A 12,157-nucleotide genomic window follows, 5' to 3' on the forward strand; every position below is an offset into this window, starting at 1 on the left:
GGTAATAGTCATATGAATCAAACTTCCTACTATGCGTCTGTACATAGTAGGGTCTTCCAGAAGCTCACCTGCATCTGTGCTCAGCTTCACATTCTGCTCCAAAGGAACTGAAATAGGCTTACAACCTGTCATTCCATATTTGGACAACATGTCCAATCCATACTGCCTCTGCAAGAGCCGTATCCCACTTGGTGATCTAATCACCTCAATCCCCAAGAAATAACGCAGCTCTCCCAAATCCTTCATCTCAAACTTCTGCTTCAATAGCATTTGCACATGAAGGATATCTTCATCACTATCACCTGTGATGATCAAATCATTAACATAAATGACAAGCAGCATAATCCCTTTCTCTATTTTTCTCACATAGAGTGAGAAATTTGCCTTGGAAATTTGAAAGCCAATAGTGATAAGATACTGTCCTATCTTGTCAGACCATGCTCTAGGTGCTTGCTTCAAGCCATACAAGGCTTTCTTCAACTTGCAAACAAACTCAGGATGAAGAGCATGAACATAACCTGGTGGCTGCTCCATAAAGAACTCTTCTTGCAAATCACCATGCAAGAAGGCATTCTTTACATCCATCTGATGTAAAGACCATCCCTTTGATGCAGCCATAGCAATGACTGCTCTTATAGTTGTCATCCTTGCAACCGGACTGAATGTTTCTTCATAACCAATGCCGTATGTCTATGCATACCCCTTGACAACTAATCTTGCCTTGTATCAATTCACAGAACCATCTGCATTATGCTTGATCTTATAAACCCACTTACAGCCAATTGCATTCTTGTCTTTAGGCAAAGGCACCAATTCCCATGTAGCATTGGCTTCCAAGGCATCCATTTCTTCATCCATGGCTTTCTCCCATTTTTCATTTCCCATGGCTTGCTCAAAAGAAGTGGGTTTTGGTTCCTGTATCACTTTGACCATATAGGCATAGTGAATGGCCGTAAATCCATCATATTTCAGCCTCCTATCCACAGGATACCTAGCTCTGGTAGACCTGCGTAAAACAGGCTCACTTCCAGGTGCTCTCAAAACATCCCTGGTCTTCCTTACTCCAGGTGTAACAATAGAAGGAATACCCAACTCATCATCAATGCTCTGTTCTGAGCCACTGGATTCACCATCCACATAAGAGTGACCTGCATTCACATCAAACATGGGCTGATCTACCTTCTCTTTTCCTTTTCGTGATACCTGCGTACCACTATTTGCATTGCTTTGAGGAGATTCTCCTGATCTCAATCTACCTATCCATGGTGAAGTATGTGAACCACTGCTAGAGGACACTGCAGGTCCACTGATATTTTGTGATTGCTGCTGTGAATTTTGTGTAGCATTACCATTTTGTGCATCTACATCAATCATCACATGTACTGGTTTATACCAGCTGCTCATCTCATAAAAAACAACATCTCTGCTCACTGTAAACTTATGAGTAGAAGGGTTATAGCATCTATACCCTTTCTGCTGTAGAGAATAACCAATAAAGATGTACTTCTCAGCTTTTGGATCCAACTTGGACCTCAACTCATCTGGCACATGGACATAGGCAATGCAACAAAAAATTTTCAAATGAGAAATGTCTGGTTTTCTACCAGTATACATCTCCTCTGGCGTCATGCCATGTATTGCTGTAGTGGGAGTCCTGTTCATTATGTAAACTGCTGTAGCAACTGCTTCAGCCTAATAATAATCTCGTAGATCTTTTTCATTTAGCATGGCCCGAGATACCTCTCCAATATGCCTGTTTTTTCTTTCTACAAGTCCATTTTGCTGTGGGGTATGATTGTATGAATATTGCTACTTTATGCCATGCTCCTGCAAGAACCTTGCAAACTCATTTGAGAGGTACTCTCCCCCTCCATCTGACCTTAGGCATTTTATTTGCAGGCCTGTTTCTTTTTCAACCATAGCTTTAAAAGCTTTGAAGTGCCCAAACACTTCACTTTTCTTTTTCAGAAAATACACCCAAAGTTTTCTGCTGAAGTCATCAATAAATGTGATAAAATAGTGACAGCCTCCAATAGATGTAGCTTTAGTAGTCCACACATCAGAGTGGATTAATTCCAATGGCTTTTTACTCTCTTGAACATGCCTAGGAAATGGTTTCCTTGCCTGTTTTCCAAATTGACAGGCTTCACAAACCTTCTGCATTTTTGCAACCTTGAATTTAGGCAATCCTGCAACAATATTTTGGGCTTGCATTGATTTAAGTCGTTGTATATTAACATGACCAATGCGTTTATGCCAGATATCAATATCTGCAATTACACCGGTCCCATGTGCAAACATTGCTGCACTCAATTCAGGCATGTCCGCATCCAACGTAAACATCTTGCCCTTCTTCTTTCCTTTTGCTGTCAAGCGATCGTTATTTTTCATATCCTTAACAAAGCATCCATGAGGATTAAATCTGACCTGCAAGCCCTGCTCAACCATTTGACCAATAGAAACCAGGTTCTTGGTGATGTTTGGGACATGAAATACATCAGACAGGTATTTTTTTTTCCCATCCTACATAGACAAAGGAATTTTACCAATCTACATAATAGGATGTGCAATATCATCACCAGTGTCCACAAATCCTGGTTTTTGCATCCTGCATCATTCTGCATGACCTGTCATGTGGTTTGACGCACCTGAGTCAACATACCACACATCATTTTGTTCTTCTGCACTTGTCACAGAATTGGTCATATGCTGCACCATAAATAGATGCTCATTTTTGTCATCACCTTGTCTACTGGAAGATGCATAATTGCCTTGCTACAATTTTCCATTCATAATGTCATTCTACTTTTTGTAGCAGTCCTTAGCCATATGACCCATTTTACCACAATAGTAGCATTCAACATTGCTGTTTGCATTTTGGCCTCTCTGCCATCCACCACGGCCCCTTTGGCTTCCCCTGCCTCTAGAGTTACCACGTCCTCCTGCATAGGACTGGTTTTTTTGAGTTTGTTGCATATTCTGATTTCTACCACGGCCTGCAGATCGGCCTCCTCTACCTCTGCCTCTACCTTTTCCAGCATTTGAGTAGAAGACAGTTTCTTTTGAAGTTTCTCCTAAAGAAGATGCACCCCCATTTCTCTGCTCTTCAGAAATTAGAAGAGCAAACAACTCTTCAAAATCAGGAAATTTTTCACGGACAGCAATGGATGTCCGGAACTGTGCATAATCCTTTCCTAGACCATTCAAGGTCACAGAAACTAGGTCATCATCTTCCACTGGCGACCCAATGGAAGCAAGTGCATCTGCAATTTTCTTCACCTTCATGTGGTAGTCATTTATGCTCAAATTTTCTCTCTGCACATTGTGCAACTCCTGTTTGAGCTGTATTTTTCTGGCTTGCATATTTGTGCTGTACATTTTTGCCAAAGTATCCCATGCCTCCTTTGGCGTACTTGCATTCTGAATATGCATAATCATAAAGTCCGAAATATTGATAGACAGCCAGTACATAACTTTTCTAGCTCTCTCATGCCATCCTTTAAATGCTTGCATTTCCTGTTGATTGGGAACATTAGGAAGAATAGGTTCTTCTTCATTTCCTGTAATGAACTCCCAATAGCCTTTTTCCATAAGGAAATTCGTCATTCTAAATTTCCATGCCTGGAAGTTGTTCTTGTCAAGCTTTTTAGTGACAATTTGTGAAAGAGAATCAGATGTCATTACAGAACACTGCAAAATATTCTGTCATTGCAAAAAACACAGCTTTTGCCTTACACGGGCAGATCTGCAAAACTGATAAAAGTGGTATTTGACCACACAGTTACTTCCTACTGACGATTTTGCATCAACAGGTAACAAGCATGATTCTGCAACTCCTAATATCTCTGCACACAAGCATACGATGCAATTTCTGCGGTATCTTTTCACCGACTAGCCGAGTACTAGTGGTCACACAGCAAAAACAGGGTCTTTTTCTGAGTGCCTGTGAAGAACTTCCGCCTTCAAAACGGGCCCCGAAATGGCCTCGAATCAGAAAAATAAAGTCACCAAGGGCGTTGCCCTTGTTCGCAACATATACTACACTCTCGCCACACCGCGAAGGGCATCTCAATCTGAAACAGTGCACTCTTGTACTTCTGGCTGTGCTACCTGCAGAGATTTGCTCCCAAACTCGAAATAGGAAAGCAACACTGGTCCTCTTACCAGGACACCATGAACTTGGTTTGCTTTCTTGAGCTCCTTAACACGAATAAGGCTCTGATACCATGTGAAGATAGTGGGAGAGAGGGAAGGAGTCTCACTTGTAGCTTTCTCACATGCACAATGGGGGAATACACACAAAGATGGAGGCTGAAAACAGTTTTCTCTTCTTAGTTGTGAAAGCCAAAAGAACTCTCGTACAAAGAAATAGAAGAACCCTATATGTGGGTCTTAAACCAAACTCAACTAACTAAGGTGGCATACTAACTGAGCCACAAACTAGAGTAGATAAGGATAGCTGTCATCCAGCTATTATTCGTGGGCGGTGTACCAACCGCGTCTGCAGCTAACAAGTTGGTGACATAAATGCACAACGGTCACCCTGGCATATCGCGAGTGGAGCTCGATATCTCAACACACAGGAGTAGCTAAAGACTTCTGATCATATTTGGAGCACTCACCATCATCCCCTTGGGGGTCTTTAACCTGTTGCGTGCGACCTATGTCGATAGAATCTTGGGCTATCGAGGTAGACGAGTCTCCTTGAGGCTCCTGCATCCCTCGTTCCTTCAGATCAGACTATTGAGTATCACAATTAGTCTTATGTGACTCCTCTTGCACCTCTGGCTTTTCACGTCGTACCTCTTCCACTGGACCTCTAGCGAGCTTCGTGTTCTCCGCACGTTTGGGGGCCCATTCTCTTGCATAATGACCTATATCTTTGCAAATGTAGTAAGCATCAGGAAAGGGTTTGAATAGGACCTAGAAGCCAGAGTGATCCGCCATTTGAAAATGAGAACCGCACGTAATTAGATAAATCCTGCCTATGATCCCACAAGATCCAAGCCTTATGGAGATTTGATTCCTTTCAAGTCATTGGAGGCACCAACAAGGTCCTTCGTAGCATGCTTGCAAGCGTTTCAACCACACCACCCATCCAAACAGGAAGCCCTAGAAACTCAACCCATATCGAGCACTCGTGGAAGAGAAACTCTCCCACACTGAATGTCGGACTCCACGGAATTGACAGCACCATGGCACCTTCGAATATAAACGACGTTGCCACCAAATCGTGCGAATGGCCTCCGAAGAGCACCGCATTACAAAGAAGAGTAGATATTATTGTATTAGATAATCTTATTGTACTTTGCATTTGGCACTTAGCACTTTGCATTCAACACACACCCACATGTTTGTGTGGGAGAGTTGGCACACTTCCTCTCCAAAAACTACTAGTGTGCAATCCGTTGCAAGCCACACGATACGATCACTATAGACCTCCTTTCTTGGCAACGTGTATCAGGATTTCAACTTCTTGGCAGCCGTCTTTGGAATTCTTTCAGAAAGACAACCGGAGTCGCAAATTGCTTTCTTGAATACCTTCACCTTCGAGTTAGGATGCTCGAAGAGCTTAAACAATAATGCCCCCTATGGATGGACGTTGTAATTGCCAGCCACCACTGGTTGCATCTACATCGATTGCAATATCCCATCTGAGAACGATGGACAAAATAAAAGGCATGCAAGCCTGATTTAAGAAATTTTCGATCAATCGAGCTCCCTCGCCATAACTCTCACCCACGAATCTCTATAGCGTCCTAGATTTTTATACCTGCATTTTGCACAGTTGTATAGCACACAAGCTAGCAAAGATTTCATGCAATCAAGAATAATGCGACGCACAAATCATGCTTTGGTACAAGAAAAAGTACATTCAAAGTGGAATCTAAGACAGACGTTCGTGATCATGCAGGAAAACGAAATGGCTGACTGTCGAACTACTTTGATGCAGGCATGGGCCCTGATACTGATAGCAATTTGCAGTATTGGAATGACGCTTCCCCCAAAAGATCAGTCGTATGAATAAAATGTTTGGCTGAAGGTAGATATAGATTCCATGAATAGCGCATTTGCTTGCATACCTTGGCAGCTTTGAAATTTGCATCAAATCAGTCACCGGTGACAAACTTCTTCCGTCTTCTTCCTGTTGCTTGATTAGGTTTATCTTCCTAGCTGGACACCCCCTGGGCTACTTGCCATCCGGTCAAAAGAGCTCTAGAACCTGCAGCTAGGGCCAAGGCGGATGATCCCACTGGCGAGAGGAAGGAGGCTAACAGAATCTATGATTATGATGGTTACAACGATCTCGGCAATCCTGACCAAAGCACAGATTTGGCGAGGCCCGTGCTTGGTGGCTCGAAGGAGTATCTCTACCGGAGGAGGTGTAGAACAGGACGCAAGCGGACCAAAGCTAGTAAAAACACGCTTGATTTGATGCTCGCAAGAGTTTGATCTGATGCTCTCAAGAGTTTGGCATTATGCAGAGAGTAAAGTAACAACAGATTTCGCACTCAATAGTTGCCAAAGGTTCTGATTTGCTTTTGTTGAGGAAGTCGATCATGGCCTGCGATCGTACACACCGAACTCGTGTCTGTTGTGGATTTTTTGCCGGGGACAGATATTATACGAAATAGTCGCAGTGCTACTGTTTCTTTGGGCGAATTGGGGAAGTGACACACCGTGGTGGCAAGCCAAATTACAACACCCTTACGCAGCTACGACGGCGATGCTGCAACAGATTTAATTCCTGCTTACGATGCGAATTTCACAACCAGGCGAAGGCAGAGAACAAAAAGCAGAAGAGGAGAGTGAGGTCGAAGGGCAGACGCTGTTTGTTCAGGGAATGAAGAGACATCAATGGAATTGCATGTAACTACTTTGCATGCATGTAAACTTCCACGTTTGAATTTAAAAAAAGAAAGAATAAACCAAAATCATTAAAGATTTTATAATAAAAGAATCCAAGAGTGGATATTTAGCAAATATAATCCAATGGTGGATATTTCTCCAATCATCCTCTCCCAAAGCTCTCCTTAAGAGAGAAAAAGATAAGACCAAGCAAAGTTTTCTTCCTTAGGCACATGGATTATCATCTTTTTTGGGATTGTCTAATAATTCACTTTCTTTGGCGACATATCCATGGTCAGGTTCATATGATTTTTGGAGAGGAAGCGTGCCAACTATCAACTACTAGTGTGGCACCTAATGACTATCAACTACTAGTCTGGCACCTTGGATCTTGCGTACATCTCGAAGTGTAGAAATCTTTAGCTCTTCATCATGTCCTGATCCTATAGATTTTAATATTTGAACTTGTAGATCTCTTTCATTATTTTTTTCCCGAGCAAAAAAAGATTATGTTTTTGTATTTCTTTCATTATTACAGTAGAAAGTCTGAGGTTTTCTCACCGCCTTTAAGGCTTTGAAAAGCTAATACACTTTTAAAAAAAAAAACATATTCGAAGAGGTTTAAGAAGCAGTTTCTGCTGAGCAGGGCGCTGCAGATTTGTGGGCGAATTTTGGATTTGATCATGTTTGTTACTGATTTTCACGGTGGATCCTTAAGTGAACGAATGGGCCTGAGGGCACATGGCATTTTTGACAGAAAATTGGAAGATCGGCAACTTTGATGGCGTGCTTCCCGTTAGACGGATCCAGGACGAACGAAACTCTATGGCAATGGAAACCTCCCTGGATAAACGCTGATCCAACTGCCATGGGACGATGGCAAGCACAACCTCGCTACATTTCTGATTTTACTGTGAGCCATAGTGCTCAAGGAAACGTCAAGCAACGGTCATCTTTTTAATCAGTACACGTCGCTACTATGTCAGTCGTTGCACCTTGTGTCTTGCCTAACTAGCCGCGCGATTTTAAGCATGGCGGAGTGGTAAAGAATGCTTGTTTACTAACCTTTAAAGGTTGTCCATATTTTTCGGGCCTTGGCAGTTGCATATTAGCATAAAATCTAATCTAAGCGTCATTAATAGTACACTTTAGGGATTGAAAAGATTCGTCACAGGAAAACAATGTAAGGGGCAATGAGCGTATCTTATCTTGCTGATGGTGAGACCATGTGGAACTTTGGCCACAAGGGAGAATTGCTTAAAGGCACTGTCCGTTTTGGACATGATGAACTTACAAGGCATTCCCACATATGTCGATACGTACTCCTCTCTTCTGCAGGGTTGTATTAACAGGAAAGCCTTGGCAGAAGGAAAGCAAGTATATGCCCATATGATCAAAAGTGGATTCAAGGCAACTCCCTCTGTGGGTAAGCTTCTTGTTAATCTGTATGTTCACTGTGGGAGTATGGTGGATGCTCGTCAAATGTTTAACCAAATGCCTGAGCGAGACCTATTGACATGGGATTTGATGTTCAGGGGTTATGCCAGTTACGGGCATGGCGATGAGGCGTTTGTACTGTTTCAAAAGATGGAATTGGCAGGTGTCACGCCAGATAAATACATATTTGTCAATCTCCTTAGGTTCTGCTCCCGCCTGAAATTACTGGAAAAGGGCAAACAGGTGCATACATGTGCCATGAGAAGTGGTTGCGAATTGGATGCCTTTATGGACAATACCCTTATCGATATGTATGCAAAATGTGGGAGCATAGAGGATGCACATCTAGTGTTTTATAAGATGTCCAAACGAAGCATTGTGTCTTGGACTGCAATGCTTGGAGGATATGCTCAGAATGGCCTTGCTAAGGAGGCTCTAAAACTTTATTTGCAGATGGAAAGGGAAGGCGTGAAGCCAAACAATTTTACTTTTACTAGCATCCTTAAGGCTTCCGCCAGCATACGTGCCCTGAAAGGGGGCAAGCATATTCATCGGTGCATAATCCAAAATGGACTTGAGTCAGTCACTTCTATAAGGAACTCCCTTGTTGACATGTACTCAAAATGTGGGAGCTTGGTTGATGCACGTCAAGTATTTGACAAAGTTTCAAAAGCAGATGTTGTCTCATGGAGCGCTATGATTGCAGGATATGCAGAGCATGGAAATGCTCGTGAGTCTTTTAATTTGTTTTTAGAAATGGAGCATAAGGGTGTAAGCCCAAACAATGTTACGTTCCTGAGCCTTCTCAAAGTTTGTGCAGCTATGGAATATTTGGACCAGGCAATGATAATACATGACCACATCATCAGGCGGGGATTGGAATTGGAGGGCTCCTTGGGGAACATCCTTGTTGATGTATATGCTAAATGTGGGAGCCTGGAGGATGCATGTCAAGTGTTTAACACATTGTCCGAACGAGATGTGGTCTCATGGAGTGCATTGATTGCAGGCCATGCCCAGCATGGGTTCTGTGCTGAGGCATTAAAACTCTTTAATCAACTTGAATTGGAAGGTATAAAGCCCAATGCAATCACCTTCAGCAGCATCCTTAAGACATGTGCTAACTTGAAAGTTTTGAAACTAGGCATGCAGATCCATGTTGACATCTCAAAGAATGGTTTGGAATCTGACGCTTATGTGGGGAGTGCCCTCGTTGACATGTATGCCAAATGCGGGAGTGTTGAGGAGGCACGCCATATATTCAACAAGTTGCCAAAACGAAATGTTATCTCTTGGAGCTCAATGATTGCAGGATACGCTCAAGGTGGGAACATAGAGGAGGTTTTAAGTTTGTTTTGGCAAATGCAAGATGAAGATGTGGAGCCAGATGAGATCACTTTTGTTAGCATCCTAAAGGCATGTACTAATTTGGCTACGCTAAAACAGGGCAAGCAAATCCATGCTCACATTCATATATTTGGAATTCATTTGAGTGCCTTTTTGGGAAGTGCCCTTGTTGACATGTATGCAAAAAGTGGAGGCATAAACGATGCACGCCAGGTGTTTGATAGCCTGACCAGTCGGGATGCAGGGGCATGGAATGCAATGATCATAGGGTATGCCCAACATGGTTATGCTGAGGATGTCTTCAAACTTTTTGGTCAAATGCGATTAGAAGGCATAATACTAGACCATGTTACATTTGTTGGAGTCTTAACTGCATGCAGCCATGCAGGTTTAGTGGATGAGGGCTGTAATGCTTTTGAATCAATCAGCCGGGACCATGGCATCTTCCTTACAATGGAGCATTATGTTTGTTTGGTTGATTTACTCGGCCGTGCAGGACGTTTACAACAGGCTATGGATTTCATCCAAAGACTGCCATCTCAGCCTAATGCTTCAGTATGGATGTCATTGCTGGGTGCTTGCAGAGTTAAGGGAGATGTACATCTAGCAACAGAGGTTACAATTAGTCTCCTTGAGTTGGATCCTCGAAATGCAGGAGCTTTTGTGCTAATGTCAAACATTGCTTTTGAAGCTGGAGGTTAGGAAAGCATTGTTACACAGCCGACTGTAAAGTCATGGCATAACTTGTCTTAAACTGTTTGAAACATAGCTTTTTTAGAGCTGGATACACTTCATATCACTAATGTAGAGAGCGACAAATAGGGCAGCTCCACGTATGCCTGTGTCTTATAACATGGTGACTTTCCTACTCACTAAAATAAGAAGGTTGGTACCCATTGTCAATCAAAGTCTTAGCCTCTTCTGCTACTTCTGTTTGACATTGGAATTGCAAATTACAGACAGATGCTGAATTCACATCATTGCAACGTGTCCATGCCTACAAGACAGATTGAAATGTGCCATAAACCTTGAGCCATAGTTGCACCAAAGTTTGTATATTTATATTTAAAGATTTACTTGTGCTATCTGAGATAATTATCCCAATGGGAGGGGTCCCTTTTTGTTCCCTTGATGCAGTATTGTGATTTGTCATAACCCATTATTTATGGATACTGCCTGAATTCCCTCATGTTATGGTTACAATGAATCAATGCTTTGGCCATTTTACGAACGTATTTCTGGGCGTGTCTATTAAAGCCTACAATGCCTGAAATGTGTAAATAATCTTCTGGTGTGTGTGTGTGTGTGAGTGCACGCTTGCTGTGACAACTACATATGAATTTGAAGAATCTCTTGATTCACAAGCCTTTTTTTATAACCCTTAGACTTTAATGTGATTAATCCGGCCTTACTATGGCATGCACTATGGTTTTAGGGTGTCAGCCCTAGAAAAGCTCAGTGTTAAGGATTTAGTTGACTTCATGGTATGTTCCAAAGATATGGATGGTGCATGGAGGTTTCTCACAGTTTCATGTTTAACGTTGAATTGAATTTAAAGCTGCTTTAGCCCCTATGGAGCCTCAAAGGTAGTTTACAAACATTGGCTTGTGATGGCCTAAACATCTAGGCTCTGTTGAGCTCTCAAATAATTTCAAGAGCTATTTTGGGCCAATTTCTACTCTTGACATTGCTTCCGAAGTATTTTCTTCTCATATGCCTTACTATGATCTATTTCATGGTCATATAACCTCCAGAATCGCTTGAACGTCTTATACTACTAGATGTCTTGGTTCCAGGGTGCCACACCTCTCTAGATGCCTTTTGTATTGCCTAGAAGAGCTTGATAAAGTAATGATATCTGTTTTATGGATATGAAACAAGATTGTGATCTAAGGGATCAAGCCATTGTATAAGAAGTTGTAAGGGATTGAGAGAATAAGTGGAGTGGATCATTGTAAATACCATGTGTATAAATTATTAATACCTCGTATGGAGTGAGATCTCATGTTCTTGTATATAAGAGAGGCCACATGCCAAGCATATGGAAGTTGCATGAGGGAGTGTGGACTTCAAAAGAGAATCCTCTAGAAGCCTTATGGGAGTTGGGAGACTTTGCAATGTGCAGAGTAGGAATTCACATAAGCTCCAACTCAACTCAACTCAACTCTCGTCCTTTTCTTAGTCAAAAATGCCAAAGGATCCTTTTACAAGGACACATGTCACGACTAGCCAAAAAGGACATGGATGGTGACATATGGATCAATAGGAAACAATTGTAACTAGTGACAGATGGTTCCTCTCCCTTGTTCAACAAGACTTCTACCATGATGCTCCTATAGCTCTTATATTCCCTAGCTCTCTCTCTCTCTCTCTCTCTCTCTCTCTCTCTCTCTCTCTCTCTTCCATGAGCCTTCTCTCTCTCATGTGCATGCTTCCGTGTGTAGGTGTTTGAGTCTACTTCTCTCTCTAAGGTTCTTTCCGTATTAAGTTGCATTTCAGTGGGTCCTAATCTCCCATGGTGATT

General features: G+C 42.2%; 1 pseudogene across 1 annotated transcript; it reads left to right on the forward strand.

The window, feature by feature from the left end:
- The first annotated feature begins 8,206 nt into the window (after nt 1–8,206).
- Nucleotides 8,207–10,803, forward strand: LOC147880163 (pentatricopeptide repeat-containing protein DOT4, chloroplastic pseudogene; annotated as a pseudogene). The gene is made up of 2 exons (XR_015540612.1): nt 8,207–8,275; nt 8,385–10,803. The product of XR_015540612.1 is annotated as a pentatricopeptide repeat-containing protein DOT4, chloroplastic pseudogene (transcript).
- The last annotated feature ends 1,354 nt before the right edge of the window (nt 10,804–12,157 follow it).

The sequence above is a fragment of the Dipteris shenzhenensis genome, chromosome 32 (genome assembly GCF_047967505.1).
Source record: "Dipteris shenzhenensis isolate YYH24624 ecotype China chromosome 32, Dip_SZ_1.0, whole genome shotgun sequence".
Classification (NCBI taxonomy): Eukaryota; Viridiplantae; Streptophyta; class Polypodiopsida; order Gleicheniales; family Dipteridaceae; genus Dipteris; species Dipteris shenzhenensis.